The following is a 27,127-nucleotide window of genomic DNA, read 5'->3' on the forward strand; positions in this document are numbered from 1 at the left end:
ATGACACATTTGTGTGCAGTCCATGTAATAGTGGGTGCGGTTTCGTGCGAGGAGTTGTTCGTAAAAAAGTCTGAAAGACATGTGGTTAACCTGTGAACATTAGTCTCATCAGTCAGCAAGGAACTGTCAAGGCGCCAGATATGTGTCTTTGTATGAAATGTGGACAGTTGTAGGGTCATGGAGATGGTGTTATGGTCAGATAGTATGGACGGGTAAATGGTGGCTCTAGTGAGATATCTCAGATCATTCTGAGAGAGGAAAAAATGGTCTAATCTGGAGTACTTATTGTGTGGCGGGGAGAAGAAAGTAAAATCTTTTTCTTTGGGGTGTAACGTACGCCATGTGTCATGGAGCTGTAAGTTGCTAAGCTGTAATTTAATCGCCCGTAAGGCCCGATATGTTAGGGAAGATGTTCCATTCGATGTGTCGATAGAGGGGGTTAATGAAACATTAAAATCACCTCCAACAATGAGGGTTCCGGATTGGAAGCTGGAGAGTAGCTGGAGAGTGTTACGAAAAAAGGTGACTTGGCCGGAGTTGGGGGCATAAATGTTGGCGATTGTGAGGGGCATTTGATGTAGGGTGCCTTTGATAAAAAGGAATCTGCCTAGTGGATCCCATGTATGTCAGTTACCTGGAAGGGGCAGAAATAAGAATGGTTACGCCTTTAGATTTTGCCTCGGCATTGGAGGAGTGATAGACTGTGGGGAAGTAGTTGTTCTGTAGTTTGGGGGTGGAGTCCGTCCAGAAATGTGTTTCCTGTATGAGTGCTATTTGGGCTTTAGATTGTCTTAAGGAGTAGAGGAGTTTAGACCGCTCTTCGGGAGTGTTGAGGCCTCTAATATTAAGAGAGTATAGTTTGATTGTGTTTGATTGTGTTTGGTTGTGATTGTGTTGCACCCGGAAGGATGCCTGTGTCTGACGTGGCCGCCATTGGTGGGGGGTAGGGAAGGTAAGTGAAGGCTGGGGGGAGATGGGTAGGGTCCGCATAGCGAGAAGTATGAGTGAATTAAGTGCGAGGGCTGCAGGAAGGAAACCGAAGAGGTGTGGATCCATGCGTCCAGCAACCTCAAATACTTGGGATCGGTTTGGTACAGAACATGTACGGAGTGTGAGTCCCTTGAAAGGGTACAACACCCCGCCATGAAACCGTGTGGCGGTCGACCAGAACCAAGGCAGTGGAGGGAGAGTGAGATTGAGGGTCAGGAGAGAGAACACGATCTGTCGCCACAGGATGGTTTGTAGTAGTGATGGAGGTAATAAGCCTGTTATTTGCCCGTCAGGGTCCTGTGGTGATTATATTGGTGAGTGTGCAGAAAAAATTCAATAGGCCTAGAACAGTGGGGGATGGACAAGAATACAATAAGATAGTGGGAATGAGTGTCAGTAATAAATATGCCGTGGGACCAGTTGCTTGCCTTGACCTGTAGGAGAGTGCAGACTACTGTCCGAGCTGTCTCCCCCAGGTCAACAATGACTGCTAAAAAAGTGTGGGGTGATGGTGTAGGCAGGAGGTATGTGCCAAGGCTGGATAAACAGTTGCACCTAGCGCCATTACCTAAAAATATTGAGTTTAAGAGTCCATAATGTCATGCCTCGGAGTATCGCATCCATTTTGTAGGAATACAATGATAAGTAAATGAAATTGAACAATCATATAATCTACAGTGAGTGTTCTGCTCTAGAATCAACATTACTATGAGTAAGATATACATGGTGTGGGAGCCGAAGAATTAAAGTAGTAACATTATCGGGATAGTCCAGCTGAAGCAGAGGGTGAGAAACGAACAGCTTGGGAGTGACGTCAGTGACAGTCTATAGGTAAGCATCGGGTGTATATCACTTGTTGGACAGAGTCCTAGGTATTGTGGGCGAGTTTATGGTTGACGATGGTCTGCCCTTGGCGACTCCGGAGCAGCGGATGAGACGAGTGGAGAGAAGCGATGTGCTGTTATGTTCGTGCGCCCTTGTGCGCCTTCTTTCCATGGCGGTGGGTGTTTGAAGAGGTTGGTGAAGGAGGCCGTTAAAGAGGCTCACTACAGACTGCGAGATTTGCTCTCCCTCAATTGACTCCGGCAGTCCTCTAATTCTAAGGTTGTGCCTTCGACCTCTGTTATCGAGGTCTTCAAGGTGACGCTGCATGTCTCGCATCTGCAGCGTGTGGGAGTCTATGTTTTCATTGACCGAGTGTAGGGCTGTTTCATGGCGATCTGTCACTCTCTCTACTACTTGCACCCGGTCATTGAGTGCACGTAGATCCAGCCTCAATTCAGAAATGGCGGTGGAGAGTGTATCCTTAATATCGTCGGCTATCGAGCGTGAATCCTGCATGTTAATAGGAGGATGGGGTCTAAGTTCAATCCCCACTTCCCCCCCATTTGAATGAGTGGACAGAGGAGTCGGGGGTATCGGGTTCGGCAGCGGTGGTGGCTGCAATTGTGAGTGAGCAGGTCCGTGGCGGGAAGGCGCCATGTTGACTCTACCGGCCCTGAACATCTCTGGTATGTTCTGGCCTTGTGGATCAAGATCGGGAGGCAGAGGAGGTCCATGAAGCTGTCCCCATCGTTTATGATCAGTTCGGGGTGAAGTTACCTCAGTGTTCATGTAGTTATCTCCTGTGGTGGCCAGAGCTGTGGGATAAGACGTCCGTCTTCATGCCAGGTCAGGCCACGCCCCCCCCCCCCCCCCCCCCCCCGCTTGTAAGCTTTTATGTACACTGAAGAAAAAGAAAAACTGCGCTAATGTGAATGAGTAACAAAAATAATTCTTCCAAGCTGCAAATCTTCTGCAAGATACATACAGTACAAATATTATATTTCAAAATAAGTTGCGCCACTCATTTTGAAATATAATTTATATACACTGAGCTTAGTGAACATTTACTCCAACTGCAGCTGCCCTGAGCTACTCTGGTACCCTGTTTTTTAACAACTCTACACACCTGTGTACTGGCACAGGCTGCAGGTATCTAGCAAACTCCAGACACAGGATTGAAGTTTCCATCCCACCCAAGACTCTTTAGAATCTTCAAACTCCAGGCCTCGATCCAGGATTACAAACCTGGAAAAAACTCAGAACACAGCTTTCTCTGCTCACAATACACACACTGGAGCTACTCAAACCATAACTTTGATAATCCTGTGTCATCCCTACATCCTTTTCCTACTCTCACACCATGGCAGGACCTCGCACTGTCACACTGTCACACGTTTTAAGATTAAAATAGAAAAATTGTGTTTGAGACAGAATTAAGGACTCGCTGAACAGAAAAAGGCAACCTTTGATAGGTATATGGTTGCAATTCAAAGCAACTGGGAAGGCCGTGGTTTCCTATTAGGGGAATGTAGCCATTTGCTTGTAGCCCAGTATAATGGAAGCCGAAGCAATGTATTGAAAGAATAAAATCACCCCTTCCATGAGGACAGCCTGGCATTTTTTTTCTCATTACTTCTCCCATCACTTATCTTTTCAAGAAATATGCTTCCTTTCTGAGCTTTGTTGAACCCCTTAATGCATTTGAAAGCTTCTCTCCCTTTCTCCTTTTCTCTGCTGTAAATTTTAAGCAGTTTCAGTTTTATTTCTGTTAAGTTTTATGATGTGGGCCAAGCGTAATTTTAGTAGCTCTTACATGGACAGACTCCAGATTATATCTGTCTTTACGGAGATCAGGAATGACTTATAAAAAGTATAGAGAGAAATGACAGATATTTTCTCCTTGTTCGCACCAATTCATACTCTGTCCGTTAATACTGCTGTGCTTCTTTGAACAGGAAACAAAGGCAGGTTCCTGACAAGGAATATTCTTTGTGAAGTGCCTCCGTTTACTGGTACTAGTAATAGCTAATCATCTCTGAATAGGAGCACTGATCCAATATATAATATATGAACTTTGTTTTTTTGTTTTTTTCTCATGATATATTAGCCGATGTTACAAGTTCTTTTGCTGGTGGTATATCTCCCAGTGCTACAAATTCAATATAGTACAGCAAATTTTAATCCAAAAGGTGTATTTAAATGCCCTTTCCTTAAAGTGCAATCTAATAACCAAAAATAAATGTCTTCTTTCACAATATATTGGTCTAGGAATTATATTGATATTAATATTGCCACAGCCATTAGTCAGGCTAATAGCTATAGCAGTAGAGAGGCTCCCACCTATCAGTTGGATAAGTGCAGCAGCAGGTCACTCTGGCAGATGACACAGGCTCACCTGAGGTGCAGATTCTAGGCACTAATCAGTATTCACCAGAGCTTCTGATGGTGGAGATGGGTTTTCTGCATGTTGGTACCAGGTCACAGTCCTCAGAATTGCCCCATTAGAAGGTGAACAAGCCAGCATCCAGATATAGAGATACAGCAGGTAGGGATCAAGCAGAAGCATAATTTATAAACAAGCCAAAGGTCAGCAACAGGTGGTTGCAGGTTGGGATTAAGCAGAAATGTAGTTGAGGAACAAGTCAAAAGTCGGTAACAAGTGGTAGAGGAGATCTAGACCGTAGCAAGACTGACGAGTGAGATATTGGCTGGAGAGAGCACAAAAATCTGGCTAACAGTAAGTGCAAAGACATGGCTAAAATATGGAAGATGTAAGGAGTTCAAGGCTCAGCAAAAACAAGGCAGGATTGTCAAATAGATTAGTCAGGGCACTGTCCAGCATCTCAGGTGGCTCAGCAAAAAGGGACATTGCCAGACACAGCAGAGGTCGCAGGTTCAGACACGTGTCCTGACTCCAGGAATAGCCCAGCTGGGCGGCCACAGGCTCCAAGTACAGCCCTTCTGGGCAGCCGCAAAAAGGCAGGGAGAGCGGTGAGGGATTTAGGAACAGCCCAGGATTCAGTGACCCCTGGCAAATCATCATACGACCCCCAGGTTGAGAACCACCACCATAGAGGTTCCATTCACGTGACTACTCTGCCATAGAGTGTGTTTCCCTCCCATCTAGTCTGTGTATATCATTACAGGCTGATGCCTCATTGGTTGGCATGGCGTGGCTCTGATTGGTGGGCTTCCCTATTCCTGGTTCAGGATTGGCTACATCTCCAATCCCTATACTTTGCATAAGTAAGCCTCCTTTAATGCAAATCTTTGGCACTGACTATTTTGAGCGGGAGACTTAACTTGTAGGTACATGACCTTCAGGAAATTTAAGTATTGATGACGGTTGACCATTATTGCATATCTAAACATGGGATCCTTTGAAGTGAGTATGTGTAGAACAATGAGGTTTGGGTCCCATTGTTTGTATACACAAGCTTAGGCACTGAGTTGTCTGTCTAACAGACACTTCTGTAAAGCTATGTTGCACGCTCTCCATAGATAAGGCAACAACAGTTTTACAATTCTGGTTTTCTTTAAAAAGTAGCCATGGCCTAAATAGAAAACTTGACACTGCCAGCATTCCCAGAGAAGCTAGAGCTCTTCATTAGGCAAAGTGCATGCTTCCTGCTAATTAGAGAGTTCTAGCATTGACTTAGCAGGGGATGTGTCGGACTCCTGCAGATAAACCACATTTAACACTGACATTGGCTTGTGGGCTGATGAGACTTTCAGGAAGAAGGGAAAGCAGCAAACTCAAACATGGTGCCAGAATCAGAGTTTGGGGTGGGACTCGTTCTTGCATACAAGTTGAAAAGTTAGGTTGGATAGTAAGTGTGTTTACTTTAATTGCTTGCCTACCACCATACTTCTAAAAGTCGTGAAGTGGTGGACACTTCTTTGAGCAATGGCATTTATAAATGTCACTATAGAAATAGCCATCAGGCAGCTATTGCGCTCATTAATGCCTGTGAATTGAGCTGGCCGAGTATAGCTCGGTTCATGGACACTGTGTACAGAGCTGATCTGACCTTAGGATCACTGAGAAAACCAAACACAGAAGTAGACAGCATAGTGTTTACATCTGTTACCCGCCCCTTCCTCCTACAATGGAAAAAGGGGAGGAGAGAGGAACTAATGAATGAATTAGTCAAGAAATACTTTCAGAGGTGGGTGTGGCCTGAGCGGGCATGTGAAAACCACCTCAATACCAACATGTTTTTTTTAATGCCCAAAAATCTAGTGGACAGTTTAAATGTTAGAACTCACAGTACATATCTGGTAGCAAATCAGGGATGTAGAGGCAGTCCACCCCCAAGCTGACATCACTCCTGCCCTATACCCACAGGGTCCAGGAACTTCTCCTCCAGCCCTATGAGCACCTTCAGTGGCCCTGATATGCTACCAGATATATATACTGTGAGTTCTAACATTTTTCGGACGGGAATCGCACTGCATTCCTGTTCAAATTGCATGCGATTCTTTGCAGTGCGATCTGCACCAATTTTTTTTGTATTGATGCAACTTGCACCGCAAAGTATTGGTACTTGGTATCGGCAAGTACTTGACCGAAATTATCATTACTCATACTCAATGACAATAAAACGGTATTGGTGCAATCCTATATAAAATTTATTTGGGTGCAGTGTTGCATTATGGAGTAATTGTCTAACCATCACAGCACTGAAAACTGAAAATTGGCCTGCGCAGGAAAGAGAAATACAGACTCAAGTGGCTAATAGACAGTGAAAATTTTTGCCATGGTAACCCTTAGAAAAATGAAGAGCGTCGCTCAAAGCACAAACATACAACAACGCTGTAATGCTAAAGGGTGGCGGCATCCAACTGGGCTTGTCCAGCCTACCGAGCATGACTGTCAAAAGGAATAAGGAGCTGAACACCAGTTGACAGCCCAATCACCATATGTAGATGTAGCGCTACCCTAGTGAGGGCCGCTGGCGGAATCTGTACCACACTGGTTGCCCCGACTCTGCAAGTCCTCCAACACCTCTGAGACCCTGGGTTCAGTCATTTTTTACCAGTTGACAACAATAACAATAAACTTACACAATGCAGGTGAAGCAGTTTAAGTGTTTACTGTGGCAAAAGGGACACATAGAAATGCATAACATAAAACTGTACGCCATAAGGATGACTTGTTTGTAAATAATATAGCACTAGTATGAAATTTGATTGCGCAATCTGGAAGTTTCTATTTAGCAAGACAAAATGCAAAGAAACACAGTGCAATCCAACCTTGTTAGTCACTGAGGCCTATGTGAACAGGCAGCAGAGAAGCAGGGGACCGACACTTTATAGTACTAAGTCAGGCCATTTCCATCTGTCTCCTCAGCCCACAGGCACTTAACATCAAACAACTGACAAACATTCAGCAAACTGTTGTGTTTAAGTTGGCTGGCTCCTTTAAGCAGAATTCCAGAGAAATGAGAGCAGACCCCTTGTATTAGACAACACTAGTCACTTATGAAGATGAGGAGAGGATAAAAGGGGTTAATGGCCACCCCGCAGAATCCAGCAGATCTTCAGCTAGCACTTAAAATATGATGAAGGGAATAATCCTTGATGTTAGAGCAGAGCAGATTTAGCTGGTATGTGACTACTCTGCCATAGAGTGTGTTTCCCTCCCATCTAGTCTGTGTATATCATTACAGGCTGATGCCTCATTGGTTGGCATGGCGTGGCTCTGATTGGTGGGCTTCCCTATTCCTGGTTCAGGATTGGCTACATCTCCAATCCCTATACTTTGCATAAGTAAGCTTCCTTTAATGCAAATCTTTGGCACCGACTATTTTGAGCGGGAGACTTAACTTGTAGGTACATGACCTTCAGGAAATTTAAGTATTGATGACAGTTGACCATCATTGCATATCTAAACATGGGATCCTTTGAAGTGAGTATGTGTAGAACAATGAGGTTTGGGTCCCATTATTTGTATACACAAGCTTAGGCACTGAATTGTCTGTCTAACAGACACTTCTGTAAAGCTATGTTGCACGCTCTCCATAGATACAAGCTAAATGAAATATATTCATAATTACAATATTTTACAGCTATTAATGGAGATTTCACATAAACTCATAAGGCAACAACAGTTTTACAATTCTGGTTTTCTTTAAAAAGTAGCCATGGCCTAAATAGAAAACTTGACACTGCCAGCATTCCCAGAGAAGCTAGAGCTCTTCATTAGGCAAAGTGCATGCTCCCTGCTAATTAGAGAGTTCTAGCAGTGACTTAGTAGGGGATGTGTCGGACTCCTGCAGATAAACCACATTTAACACTGACATTGGCTTGTAGGCTGATGAGACTTTCAGGAAGAAGGGAAAGCAGCAAACTCAAACATGGTGCCAGAATCAGAGTTTGGGGTGGGACTCGTTCTTGCATACAAGTTGAAAAGTTAAGTTGGATAGTAAGTGTGTTTATTTAATTGCTTGCCTACCACCATACTTCTAAAAGTCGTGAAGCGGTGGACACTTCTTTGAGCAATGGCATTTATAAATGTCACTATAGAAATAGCCATCAGGCAGCTAGTGCGCTCATTAATGCCTGTGAATTGAGCTGCCTTTTTATAACCTCAACCAGCCTTTTTATAACCTCTCCCAATAGTCTGCTCGTCTCTCCTCAGCAATCTGGTGGTTGTAGTTCAGACCAGTCCTGCTGGAATTGACACCCCAGCATTCTGAACTACACATCCCACGATGCTTTGCTCTGCTCTAAGTTCTGTCTTTAGGAAATGACACATGGTATCCAAGCCAACACTAGCGGGAGACAGCTCCACATTAACAGCACTTGAATTGCAGGCACAATAGCCGTCCCCTGGCTACATAGAAAAAATGCTTCAAATTGTCTCCTCCTAATCACTTGGGTGGATTGGGAGGAAACAAGCTGGTGCCGTTTTTCTACGTATATTGATTTGCCTGGCAACCAGTTTGTGGCTCTTTATTCTTTTTGAAAAAAAAAAAAAATTGCCTGACTACAGTTCTGCCTTAGGTTTTCAGATTTTTGTTGAATCCATGTTACAATGAATTCTGGCTGTGCTGAAGACAAAGAGCTCTTCTTACCTTTTACTAGGTAGATGTATCTGAAAAATTGTCCACTGAGTGTGCAACTTCATATAATTGTTCAGCTTCTTGTGGAGCTTTCCTTTAATGTTCTGCATTGCTGTGTGCTCCCTGTTAATGAATAAAGCCCTTAGAATGAATTTGCCTTCTTTGTATACCCAGGATAGGTGATTAATTCAAACATATTAACATTAAATTAAGATAATAATCCTAGGATAGATCTAGCTTCATTTATCTTCCACGATGAGACAAGCAAAGTTGCTATACTAGACACATTCAGCATTTTTCTGCTAATAAAAACCTGGCACCATTGTTTCCCAGAACGGCAAGTTTGCATTTCTTCAGATTTACGGGCAGCGAGTCATCAAAAGCTTTATGGTAGTTGAAAAATCATAGTTTTACTCCCCGGGTCCGGCTTATGAGGTCAGTTGTGCTCAATCAGTGCTACTAAGTAAAAATAAGCTTCTAAAGATTTTACAGAACTATAACCTGCAGCTAAGGATCATGTCCCATGGTGCATTGTCTGTCCCTATAGACAAATTTTATCTTGTAATCCAGCTGTATACAAAGAATGGGACAGGAAAGGGTGTGCTTTTTTTAATGGAGGAATTAAAGGGTTAGTCCACTCAAAACTTTTTGTTGCATACACTTGGGTTGATGTTTTTTTCCATGATCCTTTTTTTATATGCACTAAAGTAACATTTACAGGAAAAGCTTTTGGGGGTCTACCCCCTTTGTCTAGGTCCAGGCAGTACTAATACACAAAGATTTATTTTTTGGTGCAGACCAACTAGATCAAGGCCAAATAAGAAAAGTAGTAATTAAAGTAAGGAAGGAAGGATTAGAAATAATTGGAGAGAATCTCCTTCACTTCCTGTCCCGTAAGTGATGGAAATCCCTAGTAGTCACTAGAACTGGAGTCCCCTTTGGAAAACATGCCCTCTATTACTGTGTAATGCTACCTCTTGCAGAACCACTGATATTAACTGGTTCTTTCCCAAACAACTCAGTGACTGCCAGTCACCCAAGCAACAGTCCATGCACTCTTGCTCCAATGGCCAGGAAGTCTCTGGCCCAAGAAAGACTCTACAGTTGGCGTATAAATCTCTTATTGGATGTAAGTGCAACTTTTAATGGGTTCAATAAACTAGTAAACAATTTTTACACTATTGGAGCATCTCTTTCCCTTTATACATTTGTCCATATGAATTGACGTGGCTGGTCTGGAGTTGAGGAGAAACAGTCCAAGTTCTATAGAGGAATATGCAGCATTTCACAGATGGCTGTAATTATTGCTCACTTGACCTTTCTAGAGATAGAAGGTCAATAAGATCTGGTAAGCACCCTTATCAGAAGGTGGTGGTATTCATACAAGGAGTCTTCTTCACTTGAGGTGCTGGAGCTCTGAATGAACTTTTAAAGAAGATTGCTTTACTATTTTTTCACCATTTCATTTGGACATTATTAATTATATTGCATTTTTTTAACAATTTATATGCAGCGTGACTTTGTTAATTTATACTCTGGCTTCAATGAACAGTCTAGGGGTTGTCTTTCTGTGGTTTATTGTTGGTGGAACTTGGAATAGGAGAGGGATTAGGGCATGGCAGGGGTACTTCAAAACGATTATCAAACAACGATTAGAGGACAATTATCTCCTGAAGTAAATTTAAATAATTAACGGCCTGTTCCCTCAAAGCTGAAGTCTAAGGGAAAATCTCTTTGGCATCTGGTTACCTTGCACCAATACACAACTGCATATACCAAGTGAAATCGCCAGGACACTGTACAGTCACAGGGATCAGTTAAGGGTCCCTACTTACAAGTCCCCAGGACAGCTGCATGCCTTCCTGCTTCCTCCAGTCACAATCTAGTGAGTGAGACAGTCCTTCTCCAGGTGAGATCCCTTTGGAGAATTGGAGAAGTCCTAAGTCACTTTCAGATCCCTGAACCATGGATACTTCACAGAACAGCAACCCAGTCCAAAAGCTGCCTCAGGGATAATAACCCCCCCTCCCGAGGCTTTTGGGCGCTATTTAGTTGCTTATATTTCTATTTTTCCACAGTGTCTACCTGCAGCGTGAGACTTCACAGACCTCCCTACAGCCCCTTCCCCCTTTTCCATCGGTCTGTATACTTTCTATCTTACAAACTTAGGTAGGTCCTCATATTATTGCTTTGCACATATGTGCTCAACTCTATACATATATGCTACCTTTTTTGTTTACACGGACAGGTCATTATTACATCAATCTTTTTTTACTTTTCCCTCTCCCTGCTCTCTTTTCAGATCCTCCTCATATTTTGGGCCCCAGCGCATGTGTCAGCTTACCGCTGGTCTGTGAATCGGATTCTAGTGGGGCTGTTGGATGTGAGGAAGGGTTTTTGTTTACTTTTTCCTTTCCCTTCCTGACCGTTGTCCAGTGGATGTGGCCCTTGGGGGACCCCTCACCTCAGTCTATTCCTCACTTTTTTTAAATTTGTTTGGATGCGTCTATGTACTGTTTTGCTATTATGATGTAAGTATTGCTATATACGTTTGATTAATATACATTATGTGTTAGGACATTTTGATTGATCATTGTGTATTTAAATTTTATAGACAATGTACTTCCTTGAAAACCCCTGATGAAGGAGACTACGGTTCATCTCTGAAATGTCGTTGGGTTTAGGATTTTGTATCATGTCTATTCTGCCAAACGTTTGTACATCATAATGCATCCATTTGTATCTATTCTTTATTTATTATGTGTTTTTCTGTCTATATAATAAACTTTATACATTTTTACATAATTTGTGCTATTGTAGTGCCTTCAAAGTCCCACCCCTAGGGGGTTCCTCCATTTCTATGTTCATTTGGGATGTGGCACACCTTTATTGGTAGTAGCCGTGTTTGGATATTCCTGTTTCATTCATATTTTGGTAGTAGTACTGGGTTGTATGTGGTGACCAGAGGTACTCGGTTATTTGTTTTTTTCTCTGTGTATTGGAGGAGAGTTTCTCTTCGGGTTTTCAAGGCTGTGTTTATGCTGTTGTTGATGATTTTGTCTTTGTAACCTTTCTTATGGAAGGAGTCTGCCAGTGTTCTGAGATGTTTATCTCTGTCTTCTGGGTCTGAACAAATTTGGTGGTATCTGATGGCCTGGCTGTGTATAATTGCCAGTTTAGTGTGTTGGGGGTGAAAACTGGAACTATGAAGATAGCTATCCAGGAAAGGAAAACATTTGAACTAAGAATGATACTTCTTTTTGACACGAAAAAAAATGGCCTGAATTTAGATATTGGTTTCCTTACATATTATGCTAAAGTTTTACGACCCCTCTGTGATTAGCATCCCCCCTGCATTCTATAGCTCTCCCTCTGTCTTATCTCACTAACTCTGCTGCTATCTTTATTACCATTAATTTGTATGTGTTTGGTTTTTTCTCTTTTTTTTTTTTTTCTTCTTCTTCTTTAACATTCTGCTTAAAAATGTGCGAATCAGTACTGCTTGGACCTTGAAGAAGGGGACATACCCCGAAAGCTTGTCCTGAGAAATTGTATGTTAGTGCAAATAAAAAAAGTATCACGGACAGTACTCAATTTTCTCTGTCACAATTGCACTAATACGGCTACAATCAAATCAAGTAAGATGGAAGATACTGCATATAGCCGCATAAAGAAGCAGTTAACCAACCTGATCACAAAGGAAACACAGGTCAACAGCGACATCTTCTTTCTCTCAAGATGCAAAAAGAGGAATCTCATAGCACAGGGTCTCAGGATTAAAAATCCTTGTGCAAATACACTGAACTCTCCTTATGCAGAAGGACTCTGCAGACGTACCAGCGAAAGGTTAAGGAACAACCTCATTCATAAACTCTATGGTAAAAGGGAAACAATCCGGAAACAAAAGCAGTTGGTGATTGAAACCTCAACACCATTGGACCCCACAAACATCAACCAAATTAAGAATGAAATCGAAACCTTACAAAGACAACTGCAAAAACTTGCCATGAACAGGCAGCAAAAAAAACTCCAAAAGCTACACCAAGAGCAGACCTTTTGTATACAACCTAAACAACACAAAACAAACACAACTTCTATAACTCCTGCTATCAGCAACTTGGAAACTGATCCAGAATCCCAAGGTATCCCTTGTGTAAATGCTGACTTTACAGAAAATGTGGATATAACAGAGGAACTCGGAATCATAAATTTGTCAAATCATCAACTTTCTACACCAAAAACAACAGTCCTCTCCAAAGGCCTCACATTCTGCCCAACCACCAAATTGGATAATTTACAGGTATGGTCAGATATGGAGGAATTCCTTAGGAGACTAAGCCTCAAAGAATATTTTCACAGTAAGGAAAGGAATCCTAGGACAATAGGAAGTGACAAAAAGAAAAAGAACAGCAACTTCACACCTCCACAAGGATGCAACCCCAAACTGGATACTTATATTGACAGCTTCAGGCTGCGAGTCACATCCCTGATATCCACCCAGCAAAAGAAAATATTATACAACCTTTCACCACTGGAGCGAAGAGCTGTACATGATCTGCGCAATAATCAGGCCATAAACATCAAACCAGCAGATAAAGGGGGAGCAATCGTTGTTATGGATACTGACAAATATATACAAGTGAGCCAGAGGCAGCTGGCAAATACTACTTACTACAAAAAACTGGATTATGATCCGACCCAGGATTTTACTAAGCAATTAAAAGGTCTCATTGCGACAATACCAAGCCACCTACATTCAGAACTCATCAATGCAATTCCGGATAATCCAGAAATTGGAGACTTCTACATGCTGCCCAAGATTCACAAGCCAGGAAATCCAGGCAGACCCATTATAACAGGTATGAATACACTTACTGAACATATCTCAGGCCTTGTAGAAAACATGTTAAAACCTTTAGTCATGAACACTGCGAGTTTCCTGCAAGACACCACTGATTTTCTGAACAAGCTTAACAATATACAACAATTACCACCAAATACACTTCTAATCACTATGGATGTAGAATCTCTGTACAGTAACATCCCTCACAAGGATGGGTTGGCGGCATGTCACAGATTCTTATCATCCTCACCAAACCACAAATACACGGCTGAGGATGTGACACGGCTCATCGAATTCATTCTTACACACAACTACTTCACTTTCAATAATGACATCTATCTCCAGTGTATGGGTATTGCTATGAGAAGCAAAATGACACACCAATATGCAAACTTATTTATGGCTGACCTGGAGGACAAATTCTTGAACAGCATACAACAAAAGCCATACAGATATTATCGCTATATTGATGATATCTTCATGATATGGACTGAAGATGAAGAAAATCTAAACCAGTTCTTCTCATTGATCAACACTTTTCACCCATCTATCAAACTAAAAATGGACTATTCGAACACACATGTCAACTTCCTGGACACTACAGTATACATTAGGGATGACAAGCTTCACACATCGATATACAGAAAACCGACTGACCGATGCAGCTATCTTCATAGTTCCAGTTTTCACCCCCAACATACTAAACGGGCCATTATACACAGCCAGGCCATCAGATACCACCGAATTTGTTCAGACCCAGAAGACAGAGATAAACATCTCAGAACACTGGCAGACTCCTTCCATAAGAAATGTTACAAAGACAAAACCATCAACAAAAGCATATATAGACATGTGCAGGATGAAAAAATTAGTTTAGTTTAGTTTTGTTTAGTTTTGTTATTTAACTAAATTCGTTTAGTTAAATTAGTTGCATTCATTACATTCGTTTTCGGGATTCGCTTAGTTTCGTATTCGAATTTGAAAAAATTCGACCGCATTCGAAAAAAAATTCTAACAAATTCGAAAAAATTCTACCGCATTTGAAAAAAAACGATCAAATTCGAAAAAATTCTACCGCATTCGAAAAAAATTTGACCGAATTTGAAAAAGTAAACTATATATAACCATTTTGCGAAATTCAAATTTCATATAGAATGAAATCGAATTCCAATAGAAAAGATTCAAATAGAATAGAAAATAAGAATAGCATGCAAAAACAATAGAACAGAATAGAAATAAATATAATATATTCTATTCTAATCTTTTCTATTCAAATTCGAATTAATTCTGTACCAAATTCCGGAAGATGTTTTATATATATTGTTCTATTATTTTTTCTATTCTAGTCTTTTCTATTAGAATTCGATTTCATTCTATTCCTATATAATTATTATCTGAAATTCGAATTTTGTATAGAATGAATTTGCATTAAAATAGAAAAGCTTAGAAAAAAATGTAAAAGAATAGAAAAGAATAGCATAGAAAAACCATAGATCAGCATAGAAAAAAATTATATATATATATATATATATATATATATATATATATATATATATATATATATATATATATATATATATATATATAATTAATATATAAAAAACCATCTTCCGAAATTCGAATTTCGTATAAAATGAATTTGAATAGAAAAGATTAGAATAGAGTAGAAAAGAATAGACTAGAAAAACAATAGAAAAGAATAGAATAAAACATAATATATATATATTTATATATATTATATATATATATATATATATTATATATATATATATATTCTATTCTGTTCTATTGTTTTTCTAGTCTATTTTCTATTATTTTCTATTCTAATCTTTTCTATTCAAATTCATTCTCGAATTTCGTCTAGAATGAATTCAAATTCGAATAGAAAAGTTTAGAATAGAAAAGAATAGCATAGAAAAACAATGGAACAGAATAGAAAAAAAAATATTATATATATATATATATATATAGATAGATAGATAGATAGATAGATAGATAGATAGATAGATAGATAGATAGATAGATAGATATAGATATAGATAGATATATAGATCTATATAGCTATATAGATCTATATAGCTATATCTATAGCTATATAGATATCTATATCTATAGATATAGATATCTATAGCTATATAGATATCTATATCTATAGATATATCTATATCTATAGATATACTGTATATATCATCTTCCGAAATTCAAATTTCATATAGACTGAAATCAAGTTTGAATAGAAAAGATTAGAATAGAATAGAAAATAATAGAAACGAATAGCATAGAAAACAATAGAACAGAATAGAAAAAAATATAATATATATATATATATATATATATATATATATATATATATATATATATATATATATATATATATAAAAATATAATATAAATATATATAAATAATATATAAATATAATATAAATATAATATATATATAGATTGAAGTGTAGAGGAGAACCACACACAGCTTTCAATCTAGTGTCAGCAAACAGGTCCTCCCACCGACCTTGTAAATATAAAAATAAAGTTCAGATGTGTTCTGACTGATCTAAGGAAGGGTGTGAACAAATCAGCCTGAAATGTAATCTTTGTCTGAACAAGTGATTGTAATGATTCTGTTTGGAATGACTCTACTTGCTTTGTAATATTTTTCTAAAGATTCGATGGAATAAAGCAACAATTTTTTAAGTGCAGCAACCTTTGGAACTTTATATATATATATATATACATATATTATTCTATTGTTCTTCTAGTCTATTCTTTTCTATTCTTTACTTCTATTCTAATTCAATTTTCGAAATTAGAATTTCTGAAAATGTATATATATATATATTATATATATATATATATATATATATATATATATATATATATATATATAAAACCATTTTCCGAAATTCAAATTTCGTATAGAATGATTTTGAATTTGAATAAAAAAGATTAGAATAGAATAGAATAGAATAGAAAATAATAAGAAAGAATAGAATAGAAAAACAATAGAACAGAATAGAATAAAATGCAATATATGTTTTTCTAGTTTATTCTTTTCTATTATTTTCTTTTCTATTCTAATCTTTTCTATTCAAATTCAAATTCATTCTATACGAAATTCGATTTTCAGAAGCCATGTTCCGAAATTCGAATTTCGTATAGAATGAATTCAAATTTGAATAGAAAAGACTATTAAAGAATAGAAAATAATAGAAAAGAAAAGAAAAGCATAGAAAAACAATAAAACAGAATTAGAATAGAATAGAACAAAATAAAAAATATATATATATATATATATATATATATATATATATATATATATATATATATATATATATATATATATGTATGTATTCTATTGCTTTATGATTTTATATTCTATTTTATTGTATTTTTTAGAAAATCGATTTCTATTGTTTTCAAATTCGATTCAAATTTGTTTTCGAATTAGATTATGTTTTCGAATTCGATTCGAATATATTTTCGACTTCGATTCAAATATGTTTTCGAATTAGATTATGTTTTCGAATTCGATTCGAATATATTTTCGACTTCGATTCAAATATGTTTTCGAATTTGAATATGTTTTCGAATTCAATTCGAATTTGTTTCGGATGAATCCGAATTTCCGAATAATGAAAAATTTGTCTGAATTTCGATTCGGAACGAAACAAAATGCACATGTCTACAGCATAAACACAGCCTTGAAAACCCGAAGAGAAAATCTCCTCCAATACACAGAGAAAAAAAAACAAATAACCGAGTACCTCTAGTCACCACATACAACCCAGCACTTGAAGGGATCAAAAAGATAATCAAAGATTTACAACCCATTATAACAGAGGATGAAACTCTGAAAGGAATATTCCAACAACCCCCATTATTGGCTTTCAGACAACCACCCAACCTCAGACACAAACTAATCAGCAGGAAACTTCACTCTGATTATGAAGTCACAAATAATGGAAGCAAACCCTGTAATAAAAAACGCTGCAAACTATGCAACCAGAACAAACTATCCAAAAGTGTTACACACACAAATGGGACCTTCAATATCATTGGATCTTACAACTGTACCTCCAGTAATGTCGTGCACCTCATCCAATGCAAAAAGGTGCAGCAAAGGATCTTATGTTGGTGAAACAGGACAGAAGTTGCAAGTGAGGATGAATTTGCACAGACATATCATCAAAGAACATAATGAAGACAGTTTATGCACACCTGTGGGACATCATTTCTCACAACCGGACCACACTATAGAAGACCTCAATGTTTTACTTCTTAAAGGGAATTTCAGAACTATCCAGGAAAGGAAAACGTTTGAACTAAGAATGATACTTCTTTTTGACACAAAAAATAATGGCCTGAATTTAGATATTGGTTTCCTTACACATTATGCTAAAGTTTTACGACCCCTCTGTGACTAGCATCCCCCCTGCATTCTATAGCTCTCCCTCTGTCTTATCTCACTAACTCTGCTGCTATCTTTATTACCATTGATTTATATGTGTTTGGTTTTTTCTCTCTTTTTTTTTTTCTTCTTCTTCTTCTTTAACATTCTGCTTAAAAATGTGTGAATCAGTACTGCTTGGACCTTGAAGAAGGGGACATACCCTGAAAGCTTGTCCTGAAAAATTGTATGTTAGTGCAAATAAAAAAAGTATCACGGACAGTACTAATTTTTCTATGTTTTGGTAGCAAATACCCTCCCCTGCCCTTCTCCAAACAGACTACTACCGTGGTTCGCATATATATAATATCGAACCACAATTACATACTAGATTATTTAATTACTATTCTGGTTTAACTGTTTATATCTTTTCTTATACTTGCTTTATTGTTTTTTGATTTTGCCTTCCTTGAGCTGGGACATGGCAGGCTACTTGGGTAGTGATTGGGACACTTTGATGTCCAATTATATGAAGGATTTTGGTAAAAATGAACACATTGATTCCGAATTGAGCACTTTGTTTTCAAAATTGACCAGAGCTCTGGAAAAGAAATCTTCAATGTTTTGGCATATCAAATCTTTTGGAGATTATCTCATGGAGGATATCAATCCTCTAGGACTCAGAGTACAGATCTTCCCAAATTTGGATGGACTGGACTCTGACTTCAAATGTGCTTGGGAAAATATCCTATGCACTTGCTCAAGAGAAATGATGCAATTACTCATTGGTGAATATAACAAACGTTCCAGGGCTCTGGATGGTGAAATAGAAAACATCTGTGCACAACTTCAAACTCTTAAGGCTCGGTTCACACATGGGCGGCACGACTTGCAGGTCGCCTCAGCGAGGCGACCTGCAAACGACTGCCGGGGCGACTTGCGAGACGACTTCTGCATAGAAGTCTATGCAAGTCGCCCCAAGTCGCCCCCAAAGTAATACAGGAACCTTTTTCTAAGTCGGAGCGACTTGCGTCGCTCCGATTAGAACGGTTCCATAGCACAGAACGGGAGGCGACTTGTCAGGCGACTAGGTCGCCTGACAAGTCGCCCCAGTGTGAACCGAGCCTCAGACTCATAAAACATTTCAAGAGAGGGAAACCAAACTTCAAAAACATCTTGAAAGTTTCAACAAAAACATCCTGATCAAAAAAGATGGTAAATACAGTAGGGATAAGTCAGCTTGTCAGGGTAACAGGGCATATAATTGGAATACTGGCCAACATCAACGTAACAATAGATATAAAAATAATAAAGAACACAATGCTGCGATTTCACACTCGTCTTCGAGTTTGTCTTCTGTTTCATGACAGGTGTCAACTAAGAGCAAGAAAACTCCCCACACCAATCGGGGTCATGATCCCCCACAAGGGACCAAGGCAAACACTGGGAATTCGTCTGAATGTCCCCCTGGAACATCAGTGGAGTCAGGTAGAGTTTCTACGACAGCGACGGGTCCTTCTGTACCCTCGCTTTCCCAGTCTCATGGGGGTAGCTCTGCTACATGCCCAGTGACTAGATCGAGAGCCATACAGGGAGTTGAGAAACGTAACCCTCCCCCTTTTGTGGAGGCACTTTTAATCAACACCAAGGCAATCCACCCCACCTAGATGGTCCTTGTGGCCAATCTAATAGTTCATCTTCTAAAGTAGATCTTCATACCACCATGAATAACATTAATCTTTCACCTCATACTCTTTCTTTGGAGGAAGCCCAGATACTACACAAGGGCCTGGGGTCCCAATGATAATGTTGACAAATTTGTTTTTTAAAAAGATCTCCAACTCTTTGCACGCAAACTTCTCCTTAAGAGCATGTATTATAAACCTGAAGGAAGGACAGATCTTACACCTACTGAGAATAGGGCAATTGACTGACTTGATTGATCGCATCGATCTACCCCAGGTGCTCTCTCTATCTCGAAACTAAAGAAAAAATCTTTTTTGTTTCCACCCCCCAGTTCTAATCCCAATGTCGCCACCTTTTTGAGGCTAGTTAATGGTGACATTGACAAACTCCATGTAAAATCTCCAAAATTCACAAATACTAGTTTCGCTGAAAGATCGGCGATAACACCTCGATTATAATTAAACCTGCGGACAAAGAGGGCAACATTGTCCTCATGGACAACTCACAGTATGTTGCCATGTGTTCCAAAATTTTAAGAAACAAAAATTGGTACAGAAGAATAACCCCTGACATTGTCCAAAAATTTAACTAGGAATATTATCGACTAGTGGATCAGGCGTACTCTAGTAACATAATTAACAAGACTACATGTGGAATATATCAGAACAGCTTTCCCCAAAGTACTGACCTTTTACTCATTACCAAAGGTCCACAAAGATATACACAACCCCACAGGTAGGCTGATTATATCGGGCAGGGGATCCATAAGTGAAAATGCTAGCCGACTTATAGATAAGCATCTCAAGCCGTATGTGGCCGGTCTGCAGTCCTATGTAAAAGATACTATTCATTTTTTGAGGATTATTGAGAACCTTGTGATTCCTGATGGGGCCTATCTTGTCACCATAGATATAGGAGCGCTCTACAGCTCCATCAACCATCACAAGGAGATGGCAGCTGTGAGACATACCATTTTTTAATGCAGTGACGTTGATTGGGAATGTAACAAATTTATTTTGTCAATCCTCGAATACATCCTTCAACATAATGTTTTCACCTTCAATGGCTCCCACTACCTCCAGGTACAGGGGGTAGCGATGGGTACTTGTTGTGCCCCGTCCTATGCCAACCTGTACCTGGGGGAGTGGGAGAATATGTTTCTGAACAATGAGGCCCTGTCAATGTACACAGACCACCTTTTAGTGTAGTTTAGGTACATCGACGATATTTTTACCATCTGGGACGGCCCCCTCGAGCTATTGGACCAATATTTGGGGAGAATGAATCGCAATGAATTTAACTTGACTTTCACGATGTCCTCTGATACCAGCACTATCTTATTTTTAGACGTACAGGTATTTAGGAATGAGGACGGCACACTCAGCAGCAGCTTGTACCGCAAAACAACTGCAGGGAACAACATCCTACATGCCTCCAGTTTTCGCCCTGAAACCCTGATTAGGTCTATGCCATATAGTCAATATTTAAGGTTGAGACGGAATTGTACCAACGACAAAGTCTTCCTTTTGGAGGTAGGGAAATTGCGTGACAGGCTGCTGCTGAGAGGCTATTCCAAAACATCTTTGAAAAAAGCATTTCAGTGGGCTACCTCCTGAAGTAGGGAAGATCTTCTTTACCATCAACATCAAATAAAGTCAGATAGTTCTCTGCGGATAATAACCAAGTATTGTAACCAACATATTGAAATCTGCAAAATAGTTTCTAAATATTGACACACTCTCACTATGGAATCCAATTTAAGATGTTTACTACCAGAGACCCCTTTCTTTACTTTTAGAAGAGCCAACTCAATTGCCTCTAGACTAGTAAAAAGTAAATTTAGAGAGGACAAGGATGTAGTTCACTGCAAATATAGGGGTACATATATGTATGGTGCGCGTGGCTACTGCAGATATATGGACACCAGCAAAAGTCCAACCTTACCCAATGGCCAGATTTTCAAACCACGCCACTTTGCATACTGCCAAACCTTTGGGGTGGTCTACCTTCTCAAGTGCAGCTGTGGGTGTTTCTATGTTGGGAAGACCAAGCCTCCATTTTGGAAATGAGCTTATCGTCACATCCACAGCATGCAGACCTGTGATCCAGACCTCCCCCTTGGGAGACACACCACCCTGATCCATTTAGGTATCTTCCCCAGAATCAAGTTTTTGATTCTTGATCGTATCCACCCCAGCTCGAGAGGAGGGGACTGGAATAAGAGTCTCCTCCAGCTTGAGCTGCGGTGGATATATACTTTGCAGGCCACCCGCCCTCCTGGCTTTAATGATGCAGTCTGTTTTAGGCCCTTTTTGGTGGGATTCAACTCAGGAGGAATGGAAAAATAGCACCATTTACAACTCTCATTTTTTGCCCTCTTGCCCCTCCTATCCTCTCTCTCTGTTATGAACATGCTTTTGTATATTGCATTTATATTTGTTCTTTTTGTGCTGCTATTCCATTGATTATGTTCTGTATCTATGTGCTGCTCATTTATGTCTATACTTTTCAGCCTTTTTCATCAGGTCCTCTGTGCCCCCATTATCATTTTTTATTGCCCTTTTGTTGTTTGCTTTTGTCCTGCTTGGGAGGTGTGAGGACTGTGACGTGGGGTCTCCTGCTGGCCCCCTCCGCTCAGTACGGTCTATCTTCCTTAAAGACCCAGTTGGGTATTTGGATAATGGGATGCCTTAGGTTTGCATCCCTCATTTTTCTAATCTTGTTACCATTTTTCCTTTGTTATATTTCTCATCCTATTACACATGCACCCGATGCGGCCGGACAGCCTCTTAGGAGGTTTTAGGGATGAGGGATCCGCTACCTCTTTGCGGACATCCCTCTTTCCTTGTCCAGGGTGATCTCTGATGAGATCATCTAGCTGCGCTGGTGGGACACCACTGCGTCGTGCCCCACATGACGTTGGCGTGCGTGCGCCATTCGGACTACTCTTTGTGTTGTCCATGTGGCGCATGTGCGCAGCACCCTTTGCGCCTACGCTGTATGGAGATGCGGCACAGTGACAGCTCAGGGGGCCCAGTCAGGGAGGGAGCGAATCACACCCAGCTGCTTGTCATCATACCAAGCAGCTGGGTTCTCGGTGGGAGGGGCGGGACTGTTCTATTTATAATTCCCATTCGTTGCAGATCAGGTAGGGCCAGGGGTATGAGGCTTTTTGGGAGTTCTTTCTGTGACTGAGAGTCCTGCTGCGCTGGTAAGACACAATGTCCATTTATTTTTCTCTACATTACTCCATCTGCAGAGCCCCTTGTTTTGCTCTCTGTTTCACATTTTTACTCTTTTGGGCGCTATTTAGTTGCTTATATTTCTATTATCCCACAGTGTCTACCTGCAGCGTGAGACTTCACAGACCTCCCTACAGCCCCTTCCCCCTTCTCCATCAGTCTGTATACTTTCTAACTTACAAACTTAGGTAGGTCCTCATATTATTGCTTTGCACATATGTGCTCAACTCTATACATATATGATGTTAACAAGAGTAATGGATAACCTGTGCGCACACCAAATAAAACGAATAATAATAAAATAAAAATAAAAATATATATATCCACAAAAATTAAGAAATCAAACTCAGCAAAATAGGAAAAGTAGCTGCCACAAATAATAGTGTTCACACACCAAAATAAATGATTTAAAAGAGATTCTGCGGCGCTTTACTAGATAGGCAAATATTGGGACATCATATTGGATACTTCCTTGAAAACCCCTGATAAAGGAGACTACGGTTCATGTCTGAAACGTCATTGGGTTTAGGATTTTGTATCATGTCTATTCTGCCAAACGTTTGCACATCATAATGCATCCATTTGTATCTATTCTTTATTTATTATGTGTTTTTCTGTCTGTATAATAAACTTTATACATTTTTACATAATTTGTGCTATGGTAGTGCCTTCAAAGTCCCACCCCTAGGGGGTTCCTCCATTTCTACCCCCCTCCCCAAGGCTGGGAACTCTACTTACTGGGAAAAGACAATCTCCCCAGGGCTCCCAACATCTGTGTGCACCTCCCCTGGGATTGGCTAGGCCCTGATCAATATTTAGGCTAGCTAAGTGACTTCTCCCACCCTAAACTCTAGAAGGTTCCTCTAGAGGCAGAGGAAAGCAATATAACTCCTAGCCTGTGAACCCTGAACAGTCCGGGCCAACAATTTCTGCTGTCTTGATTGTAGAAAAAGCCAAAAACAAATTTCCTATCAGCCTAACTAGGAGGGTACTACACCTGTTCTGGTTTTACTTTCAATCTCATTCTCAGTGTTAACCATAAACAGGACCACTAATGGGGACACTGGCAATAATAAAACCCTGATAGTACAAGGGATCTAATCAATCTCCACAAAACTAAAATAAAAACTTTAGTTATACTTTAATTGTGTTGTTGCAAGTGCACTGATAGCTACAATAACCTCTTGCATACGTTTGCAAATACATGTGAAGCCATAGTTCCGTATCAAGACACAGCTGCACAGTGTAGTCCCAAACTCTAAACTGTCTAAACTCAGTTTCTTCATTGTTATGTGCACTCGCTGAGCAATTTATTAGGAACACCTGTACACCTGTTTATTTATGTAATTATCTAATCAGCCAACCATGTGGCAGTAGCACAATGCATAAAATCATGAAGATACAGGTCAGAAGCTTTGTGATTGCTGATGCCAGATGTGCTGGTTTGAGTATTTGCCTGGTCTAATGAATCTCATTTTGTGCTGAGACACATGGTATGCTGAGATGGTATGCCATACACCGGATCTGAAACCTTTGTTGTAGAACAAGAAATATGTAGCATAAATATACAACTGACAAACCTGCAGCAACTGCAAGACACAATAATGGCAACTAGGGTTGGCACACGTCCCAAGTAATACTTGAGCATCCTAGACTTCAAGCAAACATGTTTTGTCTTGTATTGATTCAATACAGAATGCAGCTTGTCCCAAAATGGTTGCTAGCCCAGGACTCAGGCAGCACCTGCTGCCTAGCATCCTTGGTTGCTAGAATGCAGGCAGCTCCAGCCTCCTAACTCTTTACTAAGTGCAGTGGTTTTTGGACTCCAGTCTTGCAGCCAGAAGTCAGGACATAGCAGGGAGAGAATGGCAATGGTGAGCTTTGTAGAGAGGTGGAGGTGAGACAGTCTAGCAAAGAGTTCTAAGCAGGGGAAAAGCCACCATGGAGTGAGAGGAGCAGAAATGGGACAGTAGAATATAAGGCAGGACAGTGGAACATATAAGGCAAGACAGCTCATTATAGAGAAGTGGTGGGTTTTTAACCAGGAGGGTCTCTGTTCCCTGGAACTGAAATTATGTAAAGGTGGAAAACATCTTAAGAGGCTTTGTGCAGCTGTGTGTACTGTTTGGATCCTTGCTGTTGGGACATGGAAGGTTTTGAAGGAAAATTACGAGGCCCTGGTCTCACTAGGATTGAGAACTACTGGCCTTTGATCGCTAGGATGCAGGTGGCCATATTTCTTAAAGCAGGGGTGCATGACGTGAAAGGGGGGTGTAACATACCTGGTGGTGGAGCCTGAAGTGATGAGGAAGACCTCTCTTACAGTCCTGGTTCTGGAGTCCCTATTAGGGTGACAGGGAATGCCAGCACTCAGGGTGGTACAAGTGCGTCTGGAATGTAGTATTCACAGGACCAGACACGCTGGTGGAGGAGTAGGAGCCAGTGAAGGATGCAGGATAGGCACAAGGCAAAGTCAGACAGTCAAGGTCAGCAGCTAGTGGGCAGGTCAGGTTCAGACAGCAGGCTGGAGAGTGCTCAGGAGATAGTTGGTAACAGCAGAGTGGATGAGCAGAAGGATCAGATAGAAGCGTAATCCAGGGACAAGCCAGGGGTTGGTTAAGGCGGCATTCAGGCATAATCAGAGGCAGGATCAAGTCAACAATGGAAGAACAACAGGAATGGATAACAGGAACACAGGGAACGTAATAGACCAAACAGCACTGACACACTGCACTAGTGCAGCTTAAATAGCCCCTCTTGTGCCAATGTGCACGCTTGCACATTTGCATGTGCACCCACTCATACACACTCTATCCGGACACGACCACAATTTCTCAGGCTAATTTGTCTGTGTACATGAATGTTCCTTTCCTGACAGGAGGTTTATTTGGAAGGTGGGCTCCTGATTTCAAAGGGGGCCTCCCCTTGTGGTAGCGCAGAGAGAGTGACATCATCATCCAGTGTAGATGGCAGTAGATGGCTTATTCAATACAGTTTGGTGCATTTTGCTACCCACGTCACTTAGTCCCACCCATTACTTCCTACTATTCTACCTTCTATCCATTATTTTGCTAAAAGAAAGGTGACGACCCTAATGTCAAAATAAACCAGAATCTTTAAAGGAATGTTTGTGGGATGTTGAATCCATGCAATGAATTGAGGCTTTTTTGAGAGCAAAGGAAGACACTACCCAGTATTAGCTTAGTATTCCTAATAATATGCTCGGGAAGTGTATATGTTCCAGGTTGGAAATTGCAATTGTTTAGATTAAGGGATCACACTTTGCACAGGTGCCTTGATGTGGCAGCATGGCTTCATATGTTTTTGCAAAGCATTTGTTTTTTTTTTATCTAAATGTTGGAAACAGATAATTTTTCTGTTCTGACTGGCAGGATCGAATGCTGGCAAACTTTTGTATTGTTATGCCCTGTACACACGGTCGGACTTTCCGACGAAAAATGGGCGATCAGAGCTTGTTGTCATAAATTCTGCTCTTGTGTGGGCTCCATCGGACTTTTTACATCGGAATTTCCGACACACAAAGTTTGAGAGCTGGCTCTGAAATTTTCCGACAACAAAATCCGTTTGCGTAAATTCCGATCGTGTGTAGACAATTCCGACGCACAAAGTGCCACACATGCTCAGAATCAAGCAGAAGAGCAGCAGTGTCTATAGAACTTAATTTTTCTCGGCTCATCGTACGTGTTGTACGTCACCACGTTCTTGACGTTCGGAATTTCCGATCAACTTTGTGTGACCCTGTGTATGCAAGACAAGTTGGAGCCAACATCCTTCGGAAAAAATCCAGTGGATTTTGTTGTCGGAATGTGCGATCGTGTGTACAGGGCATTAGTGTACTACTTTACCTACTTGCTAGTTATACACTGATTTGAGCTGCTGCTTTTTTTTTTTTTTTTTTTTTTTTTTTTTTTACTTTTTTGGTTTCAGTGGGTAACACCAGTTACACCATGTTAGGGGTGTTTTCAAAGAATCCAATAGATATTCTGTAAACTAAGTTTGTGTATACTCTGAAAAAAAAAGCAACAGGTGGAAAATGTTGTAAAATAAGTCATGGATTTGTCTTGTGGTC

Source organism: Aquarana catesbeiana, linkage group LG13, assembly GCF_042186555.1.
Source record: "Aquarana catesbeiana isolate 2022-GZ linkage group LG13, ASM4218655v1, whole genome shotgun sequence".
Lineage (NCBI taxonomy): Eukaryota > Metazoa > Chordata > Amphibia > Anura > Ranidae > Aquarana > Aquarana catesbeiana.